Below are 17,138 nucleotides of genomic sequence, written 5' to 3'. Positions count from 1 at the left end.
GCTCAAGTTGTTTCCACCCAGTTTCGAACTGGGGACCTTTCGCGTGTGAGGCGAACGTGATAACCACTACACTATGGAAACCTGTCTTCAGGAAGCAGAAGAAAATCTTCAGACTCACAAATTAAAATGTGTATAATGTAAAAGGGAGATAGATACTCTTGGCGTTGCAAACAATTCATACTTTCTGTCAAAAGTTGGTCGCTGTTTCTGCTCGGTTTCGAACCGAGGACCTTTCGCGTGTTAGGCGAACGTGATAACCACTACACTACAGAAACTTCACTTTGGGTTGAGTGGTCTTTTCCCAAGACAGGTTCATCCAATAATATGCACTGCAAGCAGAGTGTCAGTCTGTGTAGATTCCACAAACAACAGGACAGAGCTAATTCATCATGGTAGTCTGACTTGAGGTCCTTAGTATGATTGCCTCCAAATAGCTTGAAATTACAGCCTTTGTAGCATGGAAATCCACTAACCTGAGAGCCATTTCAGCACATATAGTAAAAATTACTCAAGATGTTTCCACCCAGTTTCGAACTGGGGACCTTTCGTGTGTGAGGCGAACGTGATAACCACTACACTATGGAAACCTGTCTTGAGGTAGCATAAGGAAGTCTTGCGAATCACGAATTTTAAAAAACGTATAATGTAAAAGAGAGCTAAATACTCTTAGCGTCGCAAACAATCTATACTTTCTGTCAAATGCTGACCGCTGTCTCTGCTCGGTTTCGAACCGAGGACCTTTCGCGTGTTAGGCGAACGTGATAACCACTACACTACAGAAACCTCATGGTGAGCTTAATTGCCTTTTTCCAAGACAGGTTCATCCCATAATCTGCCCTGCAATCAGAGTGTTGGTCTGTGTAAATTCCACAAGCAACAGGAAAGTGCTCATTGGGCTTGGTAGTCTGTCTTGAGATCCTTAGCACGATTGCCTTCAACTAGCTTGAAATTGGAGCCTTTGTAGTGTGGAAATGCGCTTGCCGGAGATCCATTTCAGCATGTTTAGTTAAAAAACACTCAATTTGTTTCTGCCCAGTTTCGAAATGGGGACCTTTCGCGTGTAAAGCGAACGTGATAACCACTACACTACAGAAACCTCACAGTGAGTTTAGTGGCCTTTTTCCAAGACAGGTTCATCCCATAATCTGCACCGCAAGCAGAGTGTCAGTCTGTGTAGATTCCACAAACAACAGAACATAGATAATTCACCATTGGAGTCTGGCTTGAGATCCTTAGTATGATTGCCTTCAAATAGCTTTTAGCCTTTGTAGCTGGATATCCACTTACCTTAGAGCCATTTCAGCACATATAGTAAAAATTGCTCAAGTTGTTTCCACCCAGTTTCGAACTGGGGACCTTTCACGTGTGAGGCGAACGTGATAACCACTACACTATGGAAACCTGTCTTCAGGAAGCAGAAGAAAATCTTCAGACTCACAAATTAAAATGTGTATAATGTAAAAGGGAGATAGATACTCTTGGCGTTGCAAACAATTCATACTTTCTGTCAAAAGTTGGTCGCTGTTTCTGCTCGGTTTCGAACCGAGGACCTTTCGCGTGTTAGGCGAACGTGATAACCACTACACTACAGAAACTTCACTTTGGGTTGAGTGGTCTTTTTCCAAGACAGGTTCATCCAATAATATGCACTGCAAGCAGAGTGTCAGTCTGTGTAGATTCCACAAACAACAGGACAGAGCTAATTCATCATGGTAGTCTGACTTGAGGTCCTTAGTATGATTGCCTCCAAATAGCTTGAAATTACAGCCTTTGTAGCATGGAAATCCACTAACCTGAGAGCCATTTCAGCACATATAATAAAAATTACTCAAGATGTTTCCACCCAGTTTCGAACTGGGGACCTTTCGCGTGTGAGGCGAACGTGATAACCACTACACTATGGAAACCTGTCTTGAGGTAGCATAAGGAAGTCTTGCGAATCACGAATTTTAAAAAACGTATAATGTAAAAGAGAGCTAAATACTCTTAGCGTCGCAAACAATCTATACTTTCTGTCAAAAGCTGACCGCTGTTTCTGCTCGGTTTCGAACCGAGGACCTTTCGCGTGTTAGGCTAACGTGATAACCACTACACTACAGAAACCTCATGGTGAGCTTAATTGCCTTTTTCCAAGACAGGTTCATCCCATAATCTGCCCTGCAATCAGAGTGTTGGTCTGTGTAAATTCCACAAGCAACAGGAAAGTGCTCATTGGGCTTGGTAGTCTGTCTTGAGATCCTTAGCACGATTGCCTTCAACTAGCTTGAAATTGGAGCCTTTGTAGTGTGGAAATGCGCTTGCCGGAGATCCATTTCAGCATGTTTATTTAAAAAACACTCAATTTGTTTCTGCCCAGTTTCGAACTGGGGACCTTTCGCGTGTAAAGCGAACGTGATAACCACTACACTAGAGAAACCTCACAGTGAGTTTAGTGGCCTTTTTCCAAGACAGGTTCATCCCATAATCTGCACCGCAAGCAGAGTGTCAGTCTGTGTAGATTCCACAAACAACAGAACAGAGATAATTCACCATTGGAGTCTGGCTTGAGATCCTTAGTATGATTGCCTTCAAATAGCTTTTAGCCTTTGTAGCTGGATATCCACTTACCTTAGAGCCATTTCAGCACATATAGTAAAAATTGCTCAAGTTGTTTCCACCCAGTTTCGAACTGGGGACCTTTCGCGTGTGAGGCGAACGTGATAACCACTACACTATGGAAACCTGTCTTCAGGAAGCAGAAGAAAATCTTCAGACTCACAAATTAAAATGTGTATAATGTAAAAGGGAGATAGATACTCTTGGCGTTGCAAACAATTCATACTTTCTGTCAAAAGTTGGTCGCTGTTTCTGCTCGGTTTCGAACCGAGGACCTTTCGCGTGTTAGGCGAACGTGATAACCACTACACTACAGAAACCTCATGGTGAGCCTAATTGCCTTTTTCCAAGACAGGTTCATCCCATAATCTGCCCTGCAATCAGAGTGTTGGTCTGTGTAAATTCCACAAGCAACAGGAAAGTGCTCATTGGGCTTGGTAGTCTGTCTTGAGATCCTTAGCACGATCGCCTTCAACTAGCTTGAAATTGGAGCCTTTGTAGTGTGGAAATGCGCTTGCCGGAGATCCATTTCAGCATGATTAGTTAAGAAACACTCAATTTGTTTCTGCCCAGTTTCGAACTGGGGACCTTTCGCGTGTAAAGCGAACGTGATAACCACTACACTACAGAAACCTCACAGTGAGTTTAGTGGCCTTTTTCCAAGACAGGTTCATCCAATAATATGCACTGCAAGCAGAGTGTCAGTCTGTGTAGATTCCACAAACAACAGGACAGAGCTAATTCATCATGGTAGTCTGACTTGAGGTCCTTAGTATGATTGCCTCCAAATAGCTTGAAATTACAGCCTTTGTAGCATGGAAATCCACTAACCTGAGAGCCATTTCAGCACATATAGTAAAAATTACTCAAGATGTTTCCACCCAGTTTCGAACTGGGGACCTTTCGCGTGTGAGGCGAACGTGATAACCACTACACTATGGAAACCTGTCTTGAGGTAGCATAAGGAAGTCTTGCGAATCACGAATTTTAAAAAACGTATAATGTAAAAGAGAGCTAAATACTCTTAGCGTCGCAAACAATCTATACTTTCTGTCAAAAGCTGACCGCTGTTTCTGCTCGGTTTCGAACCGAGGACCTTTCGCGTGTTAGGCGAACGTGATAACCACTACACTACAGAAACCTCATGGTGAGCTTAATTGCCTTTTTCCAAGACAGGTTCATCCCATAATCTGCCCTGCAATCAGAGTGTTGGTCTGTGTAAATTCCACAAGCAACAGGAAAGTGCTCATTGGGCTTGGTAGTCTGTCTTGAGATCCTTAGCACGATTGCCTTCAACTAGCTTGAAATTGGAGCCTTTGTAGTGTGGAAATGCGCTTGCCGGAGATCCATTTCAGCATGTTTAGTTAAAAAACACTCAATTTGTTTCTGCCCAGTTTCGAACTGGGGACCTTTCGCGTGTAAAGCGAACGTGATAACCACTACACTACAGAAACCTCACAGTGAGTTTAGTGGCCTTTTTCCAAGACAGGTTCATCCCATAATCTGCACCGCAAGCAGAGTGTCAGTCTGTGTAGATTCCACAAACAACAGAACAGAGATAATTCACCATTGGAGTCTGGCTTGAGATCCTTAGTATGATTGCCTTCAAATAGCTTTTAGCCTTTGTAGCTGGATATCCACTTACCTTAGAGCCATTTCAGCACATATAGTAAAAATTGCTCAAGTTGTTTCCACCCAGTTTCGAACTGGGGACCTTTCGCGTGTGAGGCGAACGTGATAACCACTACACTATGGAAACCTGTCTTCAGGAAGCAGAAGAAAATCTTCAGACTCACAAATTAAAATGTGTATAATGTAAAAGGGAGATAGATACTGTTGGCGTTGCAAACAATTCATACTTTCTGTCAAAAGTTGGTCGCTGTTTCTGCTCGGTTTCGAACCGAGGACCTTTCGCGTGTTAGGCGAACGTGATAACCACTACACTACAGAAACCTCATGGTGAGCTTAATTGCCTTTTTCCAAGACAGGTTCATCCCATAATCTGCCCTGCAATCAGAGTGTTGGTCTGTGTAAATTCCACAAGCAACAGGAAAGTGCTCATTGGGCTTGGTAGTCTGTCTTGAGATCCTTAGCACGATTGCCTTCAACTAGCTTGAAATTGGAGCCTTTGTAGTGTGGAAATGCGCTTGCCGGAGATCCATTTCAGCATGTTTAGTTAAAAAACACTCAATTTGTTTCTGCCCAGTTTCGAACTGGGGACCTTTCGCGTGTAAAGCGAACGTGATAACCACTACACTACAGAAACCTCACAGTGAGTTTAGTGGCCTTTTTCCAAGACAGGTTCATCCCATAATCTGCACCGCAAGCAGAGTGTCAGTCTGTGTAGATTCCACAAACAACAGAACAGAGATAATTCACCATTGGAGTCTGGCTTGAGATCCTTAGTATGATTGCCTTCAAATAGCTTTTAGCCTTTGTAGCTGGATATCCACTTACCTTAGAGCCATTTCAGCACATATAGTAAAAATTGCTCAAGTTGTTTCCACCCAGTTTCGAACTGGGGACCTTTCGCGTGTGAGGCGAACGTGATAACCACTACACTATGGAAACCTGTCTTCAGGAAGCAGAAGAAAATCTTCAGACTCACAAATTAAAATGTGTATAATGTAAAAGGGAGATAGATACTCTTGGCGTTGCAAACAATTCAAACTTTCTGTCAAAAGTTGGTCGCTGTTTCTGCTCGGTTTCGAACCGAGGACCTTTCGCGTGTTAGGCGAACGTGATAACCACTACACTACAGAAACCTCATGGTGAGCTTGATTGCCTTTTTCCAAGACAGGTTCATCCCATAATCTGCCCTGCAATCAGAGTGTTGGTCTGTGTAAATTCCACAAGCAACAGGAAAGTGCTCATTGGGCTTGGTAGTCTGTCTTGAGATCCTTAGCACGATTGCCTTCAACTAGCTTGAAATTGGAGCCTTTGTAGTGTGGAAATGCGCTTGCCGGAGATCCATTTCAGCATGTTTAGTTAAAAAACACTCAATTTGTTTCTGCCCAGTTTCGAAATGGGGACCTTTCGCGTGTAAAGCGAACGTGATAACCACTACACTACAGAAACCTCACAGTGAGTTTAGTGGCCTTTTTCCAAGACAGGTTCATCCCATAATCTGCACCGCAAGCAGAGTGTCAGTCTGTGTAGATTCCACAAACAACAGAACAGAGATAATTCACCATTGGAGTCTGGCTTGAGATCCTTAGTATGATTGCCTTCAAATAGCTTTTAGCCTTTGTAGCTGGATATCCACTTACCTTAGAGCCATTTCAGCACATATAGTAAAAATTGCTCAAGTTGTTTCCACCCAGTTTCGAACTGGGGACCTTTCGCGTGTGAGGCGAACGTGATAACCACTACACTATGGAAACCTGTCTTCAGGAAGCAGAAGAAAATCTTCAGACTCACAAATTAAAATGTGTATAATGTAAAAGGGAGATAGATACTCTTGGCGTTGCAAACAATTCATACTTTCTGTCAAAAGTTGGTCGCTGTTTCTGCTCGGTTTCGAACCGAGGACCTTTCGCGTGTTAGGCGAACGTGATAACCACTACACTACAGAAACTTCACTTTGGGTTGAGTGGTCTTTTTCCAAGACAGGTTCATCCAATAATATGCACTGCAAGCAGAGTGTCAGTCTGTGTAGATTCCACAAACAACAGGACAGAGCTAATTCATCATGGTAGTCTGACTTGAGGTCCTTAGTATGATTGCCTCCAAATAGCTTGAAATTACAGCCTTTGTAGCATGGAAATCCACTAACCTGAGAGCCATTTCAGCACATATAGTAAAAATTACTCAAGATGTTTCCACCCAGTTTCGAACTGGGGACCTTTCGCGTGTGAGGCGATCGTGATAACCACTACACTATGGAAACCTGTCTTGAGGTAGCATAAGGAAGTCTTGCGAATCACGAATTTTAAAAAACGTATAATGTAAAAGAGAGCTAAATACTCTTAGCGTCGCAAACAATCTATACTTTCTGTCAAAAGCTGACCGCTGTTTCTGCTCGGTTTCGAACCGAGGACCTTTCGCGTGTTAGGCGAACGTGATAACCACTACACTACAGAAACCTCATGGTGAGCTTAATTGCCTTTTTCCAAGACAGGTTCATCCCATAATCTGCCCTGCAATCAGAGTGTTGGTCTGTGTAAATTCCACAAGCAACAGGAAAGTGCTCATTGGGCTTGGTAGTCTGTCTTGAGATCCTTAGCACGATTGCCTTCAACTAGCTTGAAATTGGAGCCTTTGTAGTGTGGAAATGCGCTTGCCGGAGATCCATTTCAGCATGTTTAGTTAAAAAACACTCAATTTGTTTCTGCCCAGTTTCGAAATGGGGACCTTTCGCGTGTAAAGCGAACGTGATAACCACTACACTACAGAAACCTCACAGTGAGTTTAGTGGCCTTTTTCCAAGACAGGTTCATCCCATAATCTGCACCGCAAGCAGAGTGTCAGTCTGTGTAGATTCCACAAACAACAGAACAGAGATAATTCACCATTGGAGTCTGGCTTGAGATCCTTAGTATGATTGCCTTCAAATAGCTTTTAGCCTTTGTAGCTGGATATCCACTTACCTTAGAGCCATTTCAGCACATATAGTAAAAATTGCTCAAGTTGTTTCCACCCAGTTTCGAACTGGGGACCTTTCGCGTGTGAGGCGAACGTGATAACCACTACACTATGGAAACCTGTCTTCAGGAAGCAGAAGAAAATCTTCAGACTCACAAATTAAAATGTGTATAATGTAAAAGGGAGATAGATACTCTTGGCGTTGCAAACAATTCATACTTTCTGTCAAAAGTTGGTCGCTGTTTCTGCTCGGTTTCGAACCGAGGACCTTTCGCGTGTTAGGCGAACGTGATAACCACTACACTACAGAAACTTCACTTTGGGTTGAGTGGTCTTTTTCCAAGACAGGTTCATCCAATAATATGCACTGCAAGCAGAGTGTCAGTCTGTGTAGATTCCACAAACAACAGGACAGAGCTAATTCATCATGGTAGTCTGACTTGAGGTCCTTAGTATGATTGCCTCCAAATAGCTTGAAATTACAGCCTTTGTAGCATGGAAATCCACTAACCTGAGAGCCATTTCAGCACATATAGTAAAAATTACTCAAGATGTTTCCACCCAGTTTCGAACTGGGGACCTTTCGCGTGTGAGGCGAACGTGATAACCACTACACTATGGAAACCTGTCTTGAGGTAGCATAAGGAAGTCTTGCGAATCACGAATTTTAAAAAACGTATAATGTAAAAGAGAGCTAAATACTCTTAGCGTCGCAAACAATCTATACTTTCTGTCAAAAGCTGACCGCTGTTTCTGCTCGGTTTCGAACCGAGGACCTTTCGCGTGTTAGGCGAACGTGATAACCACTACACTACAGAAACCTCATGGTGAGCTTAATTGCCTTTTTCCAAGACAGGTTCATCCCATAATCTGCCCTGCAATCAGAGTGTTGGTCTGTGTAAATTCCACAAGCAACAGGAAAGTGCTCATTGGGCTTGGTAGTCTGTCTTGAGATCCTTAGCACGATTGCCTTCAACTAGCTTGAAATTGGAGCCTTTGTAGTGTGGAAATGCGCTTGCCGGAGATCCATTTCAGCATGTTTAGTTAAAAAACACTCAATTTGTTTCTGCCCAGTTTCGAACTGGGGACCTTTCGCGTGTAAAGCGAACGTGATAACCACTACACTACAGAAACCTCACAGTGAGTTTAGTGGCCTTTTTCCAAGACAGGTTCATCCCATAATCTGCACCGCAAGCAGAGTGTCAGTCTGTGTAGATTCCACAAACAACAGAACAGAGATAATTCACCATTGGAGTCTGGCTTGAGATCCTTAGTATGATTGCCTTCAAATAGCTTTTAGCCTTTGTAGCTGGATATCCACTTACCTTAGAGCCATTTCAGCACATATAGTAAAAATTGCTCAAGTTGTTTCCACCCAGTTTCGAACTGGGGACCTTTCGCGTGTGAGGCGAACGTGATAACCACTACACTATGGAAACCTGTCTTCAGGAAGCAGAAGAAAATCTTCAGACTCACAAATTAAAATGTGTATAATGTAAAAGGGAGATAGATACTCTTGGCGTTGCAAACAATTCATACTTTCTGTCAAAAGTTGGTCGCTGTTTCTGCTCGGTTTCGAACCGAGGACCTTTCGCGTGTTAGGCGAACGTGATAACCACTACACTACAGAAACCTCATGGTGAGCCTAATTGCCTTTTTCCAAGACAGGTTCATCCCATAATCTGCCCTGCAATCAGAGTGTTGGTCTGTGTAAATTCCACAAGCAACAGGAAAGTGCTCATTGGGCTTGGTAGTCTGTCTTGAGATCCTTAGCACGATTGCCTTCAACTAGCTTGAAATTGGAGCCTTTGTAGTGTGGAAAAACGCTTGCCGGAGATCCATTTCAGCATGATTAGTTAAAAAACACTCAATTTGTTTCTGCCCAGTTTCGAACTGGGGACCTTTTGCGTGTAAAGCGAACGTGATAACCACTACACTACAGAAACCTCACAGTGAGTTTAGTGGCCTTTTTCCAAGACAGGTTCATCCAATAATATGCACTGCAAGCAGAGTGTCAGTCTGTGTAGATTCCACAAACAACAGGACAGAGCTAATTCATCATGGTAGTCTGACTTGAGGTCCTTAGTATGATTGCCTCCAAATAGCTTGAAATTACAGCCTTTGTAGCATGGAAATCCACTAACCTGAGAGCCATTTCAGCACATATAGTAAAAATTACTCAAGATGTTTCCACCCAGTTTCGAACTGGGGACCTTTCGCGTGTGAGGCGAACGTGATAACCACTACACTATGGAAACCTGTCTTGAGGTAGCATAAGGAAGTCTTGCGAATCACGAATTTTAAAAAACTAATAATGTAAAAGAGAGCTAAATACTCTTAGCGTCGCAAACAATCTATACTTTCTGTCAAAAGCTGACCGCTGTTTCTGCTCGGTTTCGAACCGAGGACCTTTCGCGTGTTAGGCGAACGTGATAACCACTACACTACAGAAACCTCATGGTGAGCTTAATTGCCTTTTTCCAAGACAGGTTCATCCCATAATCTGCCCTGCAATCAGAGTGTTGGTCTGTGTAAATTCCACAAGCAACAGGAAAGTGCTCATTGGGCTTGGTAGTCTGTCTTGAGATCCTTAGCACGATTGCCTTCAACTAGCTTGAAATTGGAGCCTTTGTAGTGTGGAAATGCGCTTGCCGGAGATCCATTTCAGCATGTTTAGTTAAAAAACACTCAATTTGTTTCTGCCCAGTTTCGAACTGGGGACCTTTCGCGTGTAAAGCGAACGTGATAACCACTACACTACAGAAACCTCACAGTGAGTTTAGTGGCCTTTTTCCAAGACAGGTTCATCCCATAATCTGCACCGCAAGCAGAGTGTCAGTCTGTGTAGATTCCACAAACAACAGAACAGAGATAATTCACCATTGGAGTCTGACTTGAGATCCTTAGTATGATTGCCTTCAAATAGCTTTTAGCCTTTGTAGCTGGATATCCACTTACCTTAGAGCCATTTCAGCACATATAGTAAAAATTGCTCAAGTTGTTTCCACCCAGTTTCGAACTGGGGACCTTTCGCGTGTGAGGCGAACGTGATAACCACTACACTATGGAAACCTGTCTTCAGGAAGCAGAAGAAAATCTTCAGACTCACAAATTAAAATGTGTATAATGTAAAAGGGAGATAGATACTCTTGGCGTTGCAAACAATTCATACTTTCTGTCAAAAGTTGGTCGCTGTTTCTGCTCGGTTTCGAACCGAGGACCTTTCGCGTGTTAGGCGAACGTGATAACCACTACACTACAGAAACCTCATGGTGAGCTTAATTGCCTTTTTCCAAGACAGGTTCATCCCATAATCTGCCCTGCAATCAGAGTGTTGGTCTGTGTAAATTCCACAAGCAACAGGAAAGTGCTCATTGGGCTTGGTAGTCTGTCTTGAGATCCTTAGCACGATTGCCTTCAACTAGCTTGAAATTGGAGCCTTTGTAGTGTGGAAATGCGCTTGCCGGAGATCCATTTCAGCATGATTAGTTAAAAAACACTCAATTTGTTTCTGCCCAGTTTCGAACTGGGGACCTTTCGCGTGTAAAGCGAACGTGATAACCACTACACTACAGAAACCTCACAGTGAGTTTAGTGGCCTTTTTCCAAGACAGGTTCATCCCATAATCTGCACCGCAAGCAGAGTGTCAGTCTGTGTAGATTCCACAAACAACAGAACAGAGATAATTCACCATTGGAGTCTGGCTTGAGATCCTTAGTATGATTGCCTTCAAATAGCTTTTAGCCTTTGTAGCTGGATATCCACTTACCTTAGAGCCATTTCAGCACATATAGTAAAAATTGCTCAAGTTGTTTCCACCCAGTTTCGAACTGGGGACCTTTCGCGTGTGAGGCGAACGTGATAACCACTACACTATGGAAACCTGTCTTCAGGAAGCAGAAGAAAATCTTCAGACTCACAAATTAAAATGTGTATAACGTAAAAGGGAGATAGATACTCTTGGCGTTGCAAACAATTCATACTTTCTGTCAAAAGTTGGTCGCTGTTTCTGCTCGGTTTCGAACCGAGGACCTTTCGTGTGTTAGGCGAACGTGATAACCACTACACTACAGAAACTTCACTTTGGGTTGAGTGGTCTTTTTCCAAGACAGGTTCATCCAATAATATGCACTGCAAGCAGAGTGTCAGTCTGTGTAGATTCCACAAACAACAGGACAGAGCTAATTCATCATGGCAGTCTGACTTGAGGTCCTTTGTATGATTGCCTCCAAATAGCTTGAAATTACAGCCTTTGTAGCATGGAAATCCACTAACCTGAGAGCCATTTCAGCACATATAGTAAAAATTACTCAAGATGTTTCCACCCAGTTTCGAACTGGGGACCTTTCGCGTGTGAGGCGAACGTGATAACCACTACACTATGGAAACCTGTCTTGAGGTAGCATAAGGAAGTCTTGCGAATCACGAATTTTAAAAAACGTATAATGTAAAAGAGAGCTAAATACTCTTAGCGTCGCAAACAATCTATACTTTCTGTCAAAAGCTGACCGCTGTTTCTGCTCGGTTTCGAACCGAGGACCTTTCGCGTGTTAGGCGAACGTGATAACCACTACACTACAGAAACCTCATGGTGAGCTTAATTGCCTTTTTCCAAGACAGGTTCATCCCATAATCTGCCCTGCATTTAGAGTGTTGGTCTGTGTAAATTCCACAAGCAACAGGAAAGTGCTCATTGGGCTTGGTAGTCTGTCTTGAGATCCTTAGCACGATTGCCTTCAACTAGCTTGAAATTGGAGCCTTTGTAGTGTGGAAATGCGCTTGCCGGAGATCCATTTCAGCATGTTTAGTTAAAAAACACTCAATTTGTTTCTGCCCAGTTTCGAACTGGGGACCTTTCGCGTGTAAAGCGAACGTGATAACCACTACACTACAGAAACCTCACAGTGAGTTTAGTGGCCTTTTTCCAAGACAGGTTCATCCCATAATCTGCACCGCAAGCAGAGTGTCAGTCTGTGTAGATTCCACAAACAACAGAACAGAGATAATTCACCATTGGAGTCTGGCTTGAGATCCTTAGTATGATTGCCTTCAAATAGCTTTTAGCCTTTGTAGCTGGATATCCACTTACCTTAGAGCCATTTCAGCACATATAGTAAAAATTGCTCAAGTTGTTTCCACCCAGTTTCGAACTGGGGACCTTTCGCGTGTGAGGCGAACGTGATAACCACTACACTATGGAAACCTGTCTTCAGGAAGCAGAAGAAAATCTTCAGACTCACAAATTAAAATGTGTATAACGTAAAAGGGAGATAGATACTCTTGGCGTTGCAAACAATTCATACTTTCTGTCAAAAGTTGGTCGCTGTTTCTGCTCGGTTTCGAACCGAGGACCTTTCGCGTGTTAGGCGAACGTGATAACCACTACACTACAGAAACTTCACTTTGGGCTGAGTGGTCTCTTTCTAAGACAGGTTTATCCAATAATATGCACTGCAAGCAGAGTGTCAGTCTGTGTAGATTCCACAAACAACAGGACAGAGCTAATTCATCATGGCAGTCTGACTTGAGGTCCTTTGTATGATTGCCTCCAAATAGCTTGAAATTACAGCCTTTGTAGCATGGAAATCCACTAACCTGAGAGCCATTTCAGCACATATAGTAAAAATTACTCAAGATGTTTCCACCCAGTTTCGAACTGGGGACCTTTCGCGTGTGAGGCGAACGTGATAACCACTACACTATGGAAACCTGTCTTGAGGTAGCATAAGGAAGTCTTGCGAATCACGAATTTTAAAAAACGTATAATGTAAAAGAGAGCTAAATACTCTTAGCGTCGCAAACAATCTATACTTTCTGTCAAAAGCTGACCGCTGTTTCTGCTCGGTTTCGAACCGAGGACCTTTCGCGTGTTAGGCGAACGTGATAACCACTACACTACAGAAACCTCATGGTGAGCTTAATTGCCTTTTTCCAAGACAGGTTCATCCCATAATCTGCCCTGCAATCAGAGTGTTGGTCTGTGTAAATTCCACAAGCAACAGGAAAGTGCTCATTGGGCTTGGTAGTCTGTCTTGAGATCCTTAGCACGATTGCCTTCAACTAGCTTGAAATTGGAGCCTTTGTAGTGTGGAAATGCGCTTGCCGGAGATCCATTTCAGCATGTTTAGTTAAAAAACACTCAATTTGTTTCTGCCCAGTTTCGAACTGGGGACCTTTCGCGTGTAAAGCGAACGTGATAACCACTACACTAGAGAAACCTCACAGTGAGTTTAGTGGCCTTTTTCCAAGACAGGTTCATCCCATAATCTGCACCGCAAGCAGAGTGTCAGTCTGTGTAGATTCCACAAACAACAGAACAGAGATAATTCACCATTGGAGTCTGGCTTGAGATCCTTAGTATGATTGCCTTCAAATAGCTTTTAGCCTTTGTAGCTGGATATCCACTTACCTTAGAGCCATTTCAGCACATATAGTAAAAATTGCTCAAGTTGTTTCCACCCAGTTTCGAACTGGGGACCTTTCGCGTGTGAGGCGAACGTGATAACCACTACACTATGGAAACCTGTCTTCAGGAAGCAGAAGAAAATCTTCAGACTCACAAATTAAAATGTGTATAACGTAAAAGGGAGATAGATACTCTTGGCGTTGCAAACAATTCATACTTTCTGTCAAAAGTTGGTCGCTGTTTCTGCTCGGTTTCGAACCGAGGACCTTTCGCGTGTTAGGCGAACGTGATAACCACTACACTACAGAAACTTCACTTTGGGTTGAGTGGTCTTTTTCCAAGACAGGTTCATCCAATAATATGCACTGCAAGCAGAGTGTCAGTCTGTGTAGATTCCACAAACAACAGGACAGAGCTAATTCATCATGGCAGTCTGACTTGAGGTCCTTTGTATGATTGCCTCCAAATAGCTTGAAATTACAGCCTTTGTAGCATGGAAATCCACTAACCTGAGAGCCATTTCAGCACATATAGTAAAAATTACTCAAGATGTTTCCACCCAGTTTCGAACTGGGGACCTTTCGCGTGTGAGGCGAACGTGATAACCACTACACTATGGAAACCTGTCTTGAGGTAGCATAAGGAAGTCTTGCGAATCACGAATTTTAAAAAACGTATAATGTAAAAGAGAGCTAAATACTCTTAGCGTCGCAAACAATCTATACTTTCTGTCAAAAGCTGACCGCTGTTTCTGCTCGGTTTCGAACCGAGGACCTTTCGCGTGTTAGGCGAACGTGATAACCACTACACTACAGAAACCTCATGGTGAGCTTAATTGCCTTTTTCCAAGACAGGTTCATCCCATAATCTGCCCTGCAATCAGAGTGTTGGTCTGTGTAAATTCCACAAGCAACAGGAAAGTGCTCATTGGGCTTGGTAGTCTGTCTTGAGATCCTTAGCACGATTGCCTTCAACTAGCTTGAAATTGGAGCCTTTGTAGTGTGGAAATGCGCTTGCCGGAGATCCATTTCAGCATGTTTAGTTAAAAAACACTCAATTTGTTTCTGCCCAGTTTCGAACTGGGGACCTTTCGCGTGTAAAGCGAACGTGATAACCACTACACTAGAGAAACCTCACAGTGAGTTTAGTGGCCTTTTTCCAAGACAGGTTCATCCCATAATCTGCACCGCAAGCAGAGTGTCAGTCTGTGTAGATTCCACAAACAACAGAACAGAGATAATTCACCATTGGAGTCTGGCTTGAGATCCTTAGTATGATTGCCTTCAAATAGCTTTTAGCCTTTGTAGCTGGATATCCACTTACCTTAGAGCCATTTCAGCACATATAGTAAAAATTGCTCAAGTTGTTTCCACCCAGTTTCGAACTGGGGACCTTTCGCGTGTGAGGCGAACGTGATAACCACTACACTATGGAAACCTGTCTTCAGGAAGCAGAAGAAAATCTTCAGACTCACAAATTAAAATGTGTATAACGTAAAAGGGAGATAGATACTCTTGGCGTTGCAAACAATTCATACTTTCTGTCAAAAGTTGGTCGCTGTTTCTGCTCGGTTTCGAACCGAGGACCTTTCGCGTGTTAGGCGAACGTAATAACCACTACACTACAGAAACTTCACTTTGGGTTGAGTGGTCTTTTTCCAAGACAGGTTCATCCAATAATATGCACTGCAAGCAGAGTGTCAGTCTGTGTAGATTCCACAAACAACAGGACAGAGCTAATTCATCATGGCAGTCTGACTTGAGGTCCTTAGTATGATTGCCTCCAAATAGCTTGAAATTATAGCCTTTGTAGCATGGAAATCCACTAACCTGAGAGCCATTTCAGCACATATAGTAAAAATTACTCAAGATGTTTCCACCCAGTTTCGAACTGGGGACCTTTCGCGTGTGAGGCGAACGTGATAACCACTACACTATGGAAACCTGTCTGGAGGTAGCATAAGGAAGTCTTGCGAATCACGAATTTTAAAAAACGTATAATGTAAAAGAGAGCTAAATACTCTTAGCGTCGCAAACAATCTATACTTTCTGTCAAAAGCTGACCGCTGTTTCTGCTCGGTTTTGAACCGAGGACCTTTCGCGTGTTAGGCGAACGTGATAACCACTACACTACAGAAACCTCATGGTGAGCTTAATTGCCTTTTTCCAAGACAGGTTCATCCCATAATCTGCCCTGCAATCAGAGTGTTGGTCTGTGTAAATTCCACAAGCAACAGGAAAGTGCTCATTGGGCTTGGTAGTCTGTCTTGAGATCCTTAGCACGATTGCCTTCAACTAGCTTGAAATTGGAGCCTTTGTAGTGTGGAAATGCGCTTGCCGGAGATCCATTTCAGCATGTTTAGTTAAAAAACACTCAATTTGTTTCTGCCCAGTTTCGAACTGGGGACCTTTCGCGTGTAAAGCGAACGTGATAACCACTACACTACAGAAACCTCACAGTGAGTTTAGTGGCCTTTTTCCAAGACAGGTTCATCCCATAATCTGCACCGCAAGCAGAGTGTCAGTCTGTGTAGATTCCACAAACAACAGAACAGAGATAATTCACCATTGGAGTCTGGCTTGAGATCCTTAGTATGATTGCCTTCAAATAGCTTTTAGCCTTTGTAGCTGGATATCCACTTACCTTAGAGCCATTTCAGCACATATAGTAAAAATTGCTCAAGTTGTTTCCACCCAGTTTCGAACTGGGGACCTTTCGCGTGTGAGGCGAACGTGATAACCACTACACTATGGAAACCTGTCTTCAGGAAGCAGAAGAAAATCTTCAGACTCACAAATTAAAATGTGTATAATGTAAAAGGGAGATAGATACTCTTGGCGTTGCAAACAATTCATACTTTCTGTCAAAAGTTGGTCGCTGTTTCTGCTCGGTTTCGAACCGAGGACCTTTCGCGTGTTAGGCGAACGTGATAACCACTACACTACAGAAACTTCACTTTGGGTTGAGTGGTCTTTTTCCAAGACAGGTTCATCCAATAATATGCACTGCAAGCAGAGTGTCAGTCTGTGTAGATTCCACAAACAACAGGACAGAGCTAATTCATCATGGTAGTCTGACTTGAGGTCCTTAGTATGATTGCCTCCAAATAGCTTGAAATTACAGCCTTTGTAGCATGGAAATCCACTAACCTGAGAGCCATTTCAGCACATATAGTAAAAATTACTCAAGATGTTTCCACCCAGTTTCGAACTGGGGACCTTTCGCGTGTGAGGCGAACGTGATAACCACTACACTATGGAAACCTGTCTTGAGGTAGCATAAGGAAGTCTTGCGAATCACGAATTTTAAAAAACGTATAATGTAAAAGAGAGCTAAATACTCTTAGCGTCGCAAACAATCTATACTTTCTGTCAAAAGCTGACCGCTGTTTCTGCTCGGTTTCGAACCGAGGACCTTTCGCGTGTTAGGCAAACGTGATAACCACTACACTACAGAAACCTCATGGTGAGCTTAATTGCCTTTTTCCAAGACAGGTTCATCCCATAATCTGCCCTGCAATCAGAGTGTTGGTCTGTGTAAATTCCACAAGCA

At 43.1% G+C, this 17,138-nt stretch overlaps 56 non-coding genes across 56 annotated transcripts; all 56 read right to left on the bottom strand.

The window, feature by feature from the left end:
- Positions 1-8: 8 nt before the first annotated feature.
- Positions 9-81, bottom strand: trnav-cac (transfer RNA valine (anticodon CAC)). Its single transcript has one exon. It is a non-coding gene; the product is annotated as a tRNA-Val (tRNA).
- Positions 82-202: 121 nt separating this feature from the next.
- Positions 203-275, bottom strand: trnav-aac (transfer RNA valine (anticodon AAC)). The gene has a single exon. It is a non-coding gene; the product is annotated as a tRNA-Val (tRNA).
- A 748-nt stretch (positions 276-1,023) lies between these two features.
- Positions 1,024-1,096, bottom strand: trnav-uac (transfer RNA valine (anticodon UAC)). The gene has a single exon. It is a non-coding gene; the product is annotated as a tRNA-Val (tRNA).
- Positions 1,097-1,522: 426 nt separating this feature from the next.
- trnav-aac (transfer RNA valine (anticodon AAC)) lies at positions 1,523-1,595 on the bottom strand. The gene has a single exon. It is a non-coding gene; the product is annotated as a tRNA-Val (tRNA).
- A 239-nt stretch (positions 1,596-1,834) lies between these two features.
- On the bottom strand, positions 1,835-1,907 carry trnav-cac (transfer RNA valine (anticodon CAC)). The gene has a single exon. It is a non-coding gene; the product is annotated as a tRNA-Val (tRNA).
- Positions 1,908-2,343: 436 nt separating this feature from the next.
- trnav-uac (transfer RNA valine (anticodon UAC)) lies at positions 2,344-2,416 on the bottom strand. Its single transcript has one exon. It is a non-coding gene; the product is annotated as a tRNA-Val (tRNA).
- Positions 2,417-2,648: 232 nt separating this feature from the next.
- trnav-cac (transfer RNA valine (anticodon CAC)) lies at positions 2,649-2,721 on the bottom strand. The gene has a single exon. It is a non-coding gene; the product is annotated as a tRNA-Val (tRNA).
- A 121-nt stretch (positions 2,722-2,842) lies between these two features.
- On the bottom strand, positions 2,843-2,915 carry trnav-aac (transfer RNA valine (anticodon AAC)). The gene has a single exon. It is a non-coding gene; the product is annotated as a tRNA-Val (tRNA).
- A 240-nt stretch (positions 2,916-3,155) lies between these two features.
- On the bottom strand, positions 3,156-3,228 carry trnav-uac (transfer RNA valine (anticodon UAC)). The gene has a single exon. It is a non-coding gene; the product is annotated as a tRNA-Val (tRNA).
- A 239-nt stretch (positions 3,229-3,467) lies between these two features.
- trnav-cac (transfer RNA valine (anticodon CAC)) lies at positions 3,468-3,540 on the bottom strand. Its single transcript has one exon. It is a non-coding gene; the product is annotated as a tRNA-Val (tRNA).
- Positions 3,541-3,663: 123 nt separating this feature from the next.
- On the bottom strand, positions 3,664-3,736 carry trnav-aac (transfer RNA valine (anticodon AAC)). The gene has a single exon. It is a non-coding gene; the product is annotated as a tRNA-Val (tRNA).
- Positions 3,737-3,976: 240 nt separating this feature from the next.
- trnav-uac (transfer RNA valine (anticodon UAC)) lies at positions 3,977-4,049 on the bottom strand. Its single transcript has one exon. It is a non-coding gene; the product is annotated as a tRNA-Val (tRNA).
- Positions 4,050-4,281: 232 nt separating this feature from the next.
- trnav-cac (transfer RNA valine (anticodon CAC)) lies at positions 4,282-4,354 on the bottom strand. Its single transcript has one exon. It is a non-coding gene; the product is annotated as a tRNA-Val (tRNA).
- A 121-nt stretch (positions 4,355-4,475) lies between these two features.
- On the bottom strand, positions 4,476-4,548 carry trnav-aac (transfer RNA valine (anticodon AAC)). The gene has a single exon. It is a non-coding gene; the product is annotated as a tRNA-Val (tRNA).
- A 240-nt stretch (positions 4,549-4,788) lies between these two features.
- On the bottom strand, positions 4,789-4,861 carry trnav-uac (transfer RNA valine (anticodon UAC)). The gene has a single exon. It is a non-coding gene; the product is annotated as a tRNA-Val (tRNA).
- Positions 4,862-5,093: 232 nt separating this feature from the next.
- On the bottom strand, positions 5,094-5,166 carry trnav-cac (transfer RNA valine (anticodon CAC)). Its single transcript has one exon. It is a non-coding gene; the product is annotated as a tRNA-Val (tRNA).
- Positions 5,167-5,287: 121 nt separating this feature from the next.
- trnav-aac (transfer RNA valine (anticodon AAC)) lies at positions 5,288-5,360 on the bottom strand. Its single transcript has one exon. It is a non-coding gene; the product is annotated as a tRNA-Val (tRNA).
- Positions 5,361-5,600: 240 nt separating this feature from the next.
- On the bottom strand, positions 5,601-5,673 carry trnav-uac (transfer RNA valine (anticodon UAC)). The gene has a single exon. It is a non-coding gene; the product is annotated as a tRNA-Val (tRNA).
- Positions 5,674-5,905: 232 nt separating this feature from the next.
- Positions 5,906-5,978, bottom strand: trnav-cac (transfer RNA valine (anticodon CAC)). Its single transcript has one exon. It is a non-coding gene; the product is annotated as a tRNA-Val (tRNA).
- A 121-nt stretch (positions 5,979-6,099) lies between these two features.
- On the bottom strand, positions 6,100-6,172 carry trnav-aac (transfer RNA valine (anticodon AAC)). The gene has a single exon. It is a non-coding gene; the product is annotated as a tRNA-Val (tRNA).
- Positions 6,173-6,607: 435 nt separating this feature from the next.
- Positions 6,608-6,680, bottom strand: trnav-aac (transfer RNA valine (anticodon AAC)). Its single transcript has one exon. It is a non-coding gene; the product is annotated as a tRNA-Val (tRNA).
- Positions 6,681-6,920: 240 nt separating this feature from the next.
- On the bottom strand, positions 6,921-6,993 carry trnav-uac (transfer RNA valine (anticodon UAC)). Its single transcript has one exon. It is a non-coding gene; the product is annotated as a tRNA-Val (tRNA).
- Positions 6,994-7,225: 232 nt separating this feature from the next.
- trnav-cac (transfer RNA valine (anticodon CAC)) lies at positions 7,226-7,298 on the bottom strand. Its single transcript has one exon. It is a non-coding gene; the product is annotated as a tRNA-Val (tRNA).
- A 121-nt stretch (positions 7,299-7,419) lies between these two features.
- On the bottom strand, positions 7,420-7,492 carry trnav-aac (transfer RNA valine (anticodon AAC)). Its single transcript has one exon. It is a non-coding gene; the product is annotated as a tRNA-Val (tRNA).
- Positions 7,493-7,731: 239 nt separating this feature from the next.
- trnav-cac (transfer RNA valine (anticodon CAC)) lies at positions 7,732-7,804 on the bottom strand. The gene has a single exon. It is a non-coding gene; the product is annotated as a tRNA-Val (tRNA).
- A 123-nt stretch (positions 7,805-7,927) lies between these two features.
- Positions 7,928-8,000, bottom strand: trnav-aac (transfer RNA valine (anticodon AAC)). Its single transcript has one exon. It is a non-coding gene; the product is annotated as a tRNA-Val (tRNA).
- A 240-nt stretch (positions 8,001-8,240) lies between these two features.
- trnav-uac (transfer RNA valine (anticodon UAC)) lies at positions 8,241-8,313 on the bottom strand. Its single transcript has one exon. It is a non-coding gene; the product is annotated as a tRNA-Val (tRNA).
- A 232-nt stretch (positions 8,314-8,545) lies between these two features.
- trnav-cac (transfer RNA valine (anticodon CAC)) lies at positions 8,546-8,618 on the bottom strand. The gene has a single exon. It is a non-coding gene; the product is annotated as a tRNA-Val (tRNA).
- Positions 8,619-8,739: 121 nt separating this feature from the next.
- trnav-aac (transfer RNA valine (anticodon AAC)) lies at positions 8,740-8,812 on the bottom strand. The gene has a single exon. It is a non-coding gene; the product is annotated as a tRNA-Val (tRNA).
- Positions 8,813-9,052: 240 nt separating this feature from the next.
- On the bottom strand, positions 9,053-9,125 carry trnav-uac (transfer RNA valine (anticodon UAC)). The gene has a single exon. It is a non-coding gene; the product is annotated as a tRNA-Val (tRNA).
- Positions 9,126-9,364: 239 nt separating this feature from the next.
- trnav-cac (transfer RNA valine (anticodon CAC)) lies at positions 9,365-9,437 on the bottom strand. The gene has a single exon. It is a non-coding gene; the product is annotated as a tRNA-Val (tRNA).
- A 123-nt stretch (positions 9,438-9,560) lies between these two features.
- On the bottom strand, positions 9,561-9,633 carry trnav-aac (transfer RNA valine (anticodon AAC)). Its single transcript has one exon. It is a non-coding gene; the product is annotated as a tRNA-Val (tRNA).
- A 240-nt stretch (positions 9,634-9,873) lies between these two features.
- On the bottom strand, positions 9,874-9,946 carry trnav-uac (transfer RNA valine (anticodon UAC)). Its single transcript has one exon. It is a non-coding gene; the product is annotated as a tRNA-Val (tRNA).
- A 232-nt stretch (positions 9,947-10,178) lies between these two features.
- On the bottom strand, positions 10,179-10,251 carry trnav-cac (transfer RNA valine (anticodon CAC)). Its single transcript has one exon. It is a non-coding gene; the product is annotated as a tRNA-Val (tRNA).
- A 121-nt stretch (positions 10,252-10,372) lies between these two features.
- On the bottom strand, positions 10,373-10,445 carry trnav-aac (transfer RNA valine (anticodon AAC)). The gene has a single exon. It is a non-coding gene; the product is annotated as a tRNA-Val (tRNA).
- A 240-nt stretch (positions 10,446-10,685) lies between these two features.
- On the bottom strand, positions 10,686-10,758 carry trnav-uac (transfer RNA valine (anticodon UAC)). The gene has a single exon. It is a non-coding gene; the product is annotated as a tRNA-Val (tRNA).
- Positions 10,759-10,990: 232 nt separating this feature from the next.
- On the bottom strand, positions 10,991-11,063 carry trnav-cac (transfer RNA valine (anticodon CAC)). The gene has a single exon. It is a non-coding gene; the product is annotated as a tRNA-Val (tRNA).
- A 433-nt stretch (positions 11,064-11,496) lies between these two features.
- On the bottom strand, positions 11,497-11,569 carry trnav-cac (transfer RNA valine (anticodon CAC)). Its single transcript has one exon. It is a non-coding gene; the product is annotated as a tRNA-Val (tRNA).
- A 123-nt stretch (positions 11,570-11,692) lies between these two features.
- On the bottom strand, positions 11,693-11,765 carry trnav-aac (transfer RNA valine (anticodon AAC)). The gene has a single exon. It is a non-coding gene; the product is annotated as a tRNA-Val (tRNA).
- A 240-nt stretch (positions 11,766-12,005) lies between these two features.
- On the bottom strand, positions 12,006-12,078 carry trnav-uac (transfer RNA valine (anticodon UAC)). Its single transcript has one exon. It is a non-coding gene; the product is annotated as a tRNA-Val (tRNA).
- A 232-nt stretch (positions 12,079-12,310) lies between these two features.
- trnav-cac (transfer RNA valine (anticodon CAC)) lies at positions 12,311-12,383 on the bottom strand. The gene has a single exon. It is a non-coding gene; the product is annotated as a tRNA-Val (tRNA).
- A 121-nt stretch (positions 12,384-12,504) lies between these two features.
- On the bottom strand, positions 12,505-12,577 carry trnav-aac (transfer RNA valine (anticodon AAC)). The gene has a single exon. It is a non-coding gene; the product is annotated as a tRNA-Val (tRNA).
- A 239-nt stretch (positions 12,578-12,816) lies between these two features.
- Positions 12,817-12,889, bottom strand: trnav-cac (transfer RNA valine (anticodon CAC)). The gene has a single exon. It is a non-coding gene; the product is annotated as a tRNA-Val (tRNA).
- Positions 12,890-13,012: 123 nt separating this feature from the next.
- trnav-aac (transfer RNA valine (anticodon AAC)) lies at positions 13,013-13,085 on the bottom strand. The gene has a single exon. It is a non-coding gene; the product is annotated as a tRNA-Val (tRNA).
- Positions 13,086-13,325: 240 nt separating this feature from the next.
- Positions 13,326-13,398, bottom strand: trnav-uac (transfer RNA valine (anticodon UAC)). Its single transcript has one exon. It is a non-coding gene; the product is annotated as a tRNA-Val (tRNA).
- A 232-nt stretch (positions 13,399-13,630) lies between these two features.
- Positions 13,631-13,703, bottom strand: trnav-cac (transfer RNA valine (anticodon CAC)). The gene has a single exon. It is a non-coding gene; the product is annotated as a tRNA-Val (tRNA).
- Positions 13,704-13,824: 121 nt separating this feature from the next.
- trnav-aac (transfer RNA valine (anticodon AAC)) lies at positions 13,825-13,897 on the bottom strand. Its single transcript has one exon. It is a non-coding gene; the product is annotated as a tRNA-Val (tRNA).
- A 239-nt stretch (positions 13,898-14,136) lies between these two features.
- trnav-cac (transfer RNA valine (anticodon CAC)) lies at positions 14,137-14,209 on the bottom strand. The gene has a single exon. It is a non-coding gene; the product is annotated as a tRNA-Val (tRNA).
- Positions 14,210-14,332: 123 nt separating this feature from the next.
- Positions 14,333-14,405, bottom strand: trnav-aac (transfer RNA valine (anticodon AAC)). Its single transcript has one exon. It is a non-coding gene; the product is annotated as a tRNA-Val (tRNA).
- Positions 14,406-14,645: 240 nt separating this feature from the next.
- On the bottom strand, positions 14,646-14,718 carry trnav-uac (transfer RNA valine (anticodon UAC)). Its single transcript has one exon. It is a non-coding gene; the product is annotated as a tRNA-Val (tRNA).
- Positions 14,719-14,950: 232 nt separating this feature from the next.
- trnav-cac (transfer RNA valine (anticodon CAC)) lies at positions 14,951-15,023 on the bottom strand. Its single transcript has one exon. It is a non-coding gene; the product is annotated as a tRNA-Val (tRNA).
- A 433-nt stretch (positions 15,024-15,456) lies between these two features.
- On the bottom strand, positions 15,457-15,529 carry trnav-cac (transfer RNA valine (anticodon CAC)). Its single transcript has one exon. It is a non-coding gene; the product is annotated as a tRNA-Val (tRNA).
- A 436-nt stretch (positions 15,530-15,965) lies between these two features.
- On the bottom strand, positions 15,966-16,038 carry trnav-uac (transfer RNA valine (anticodon UAC)). Its single transcript has one exon. It is a non-coding gene; the product is annotated as a tRNA-Val (tRNA).
- A 232-nt stretch (positions 16,039-16,270) lies between these two features.
- trnav-cac (transfer RNA valine (anticodon CAC)) lies at positions 16,271-16,343 on the bottom strand. The gene has a single exon. It is a non-coding gene; the product is annotated as a tRNA-Val (tRNA).
- Positions 16,344-16,464: 121 nt separating this feature from the next.
- trnav-aac (transfer RNA valine (anticodon AAC)) lies at positions 16,465-16,537 on the bottom strand. Its single transcript has one exon. It is a non-coding gene; the product is annotated as a tRNA-Val (tRNA).
- Positions 16,538-16,776: 239 nt separating this feature from the next.
- trnav-cac (transfer RNA valine (anticodon CAC)) lies at positions 16,777-16,849 on the bottom strand. The gene has a single exon. It is a non-coding gene; the product is annotated as a tRNA-Val (tRNA).
- Positions 16,850-17,138: the final 289 nt, after the last annotated feature.

This window comes from Pseudorasbora parva, chromosome 5, assembly GCF_024679245.1.
Source record: "Pseudorasbora parva isolate DD20220531a chromosome 5, ASM2467924v1, whole genome shotgun sequence".
Lineage (NCBI taxonomy): Eukaryota > Metazoa > Chordata > Actinopteri > Cypriniformes > Gobionidae > Pseudorasbora > Pseudorasbora parva.
The sequence above is the reverse complement of the archived record's forward strand: the minus strand, read 5'-3'. Positions and strand labels throughout refer to the sequence as shown.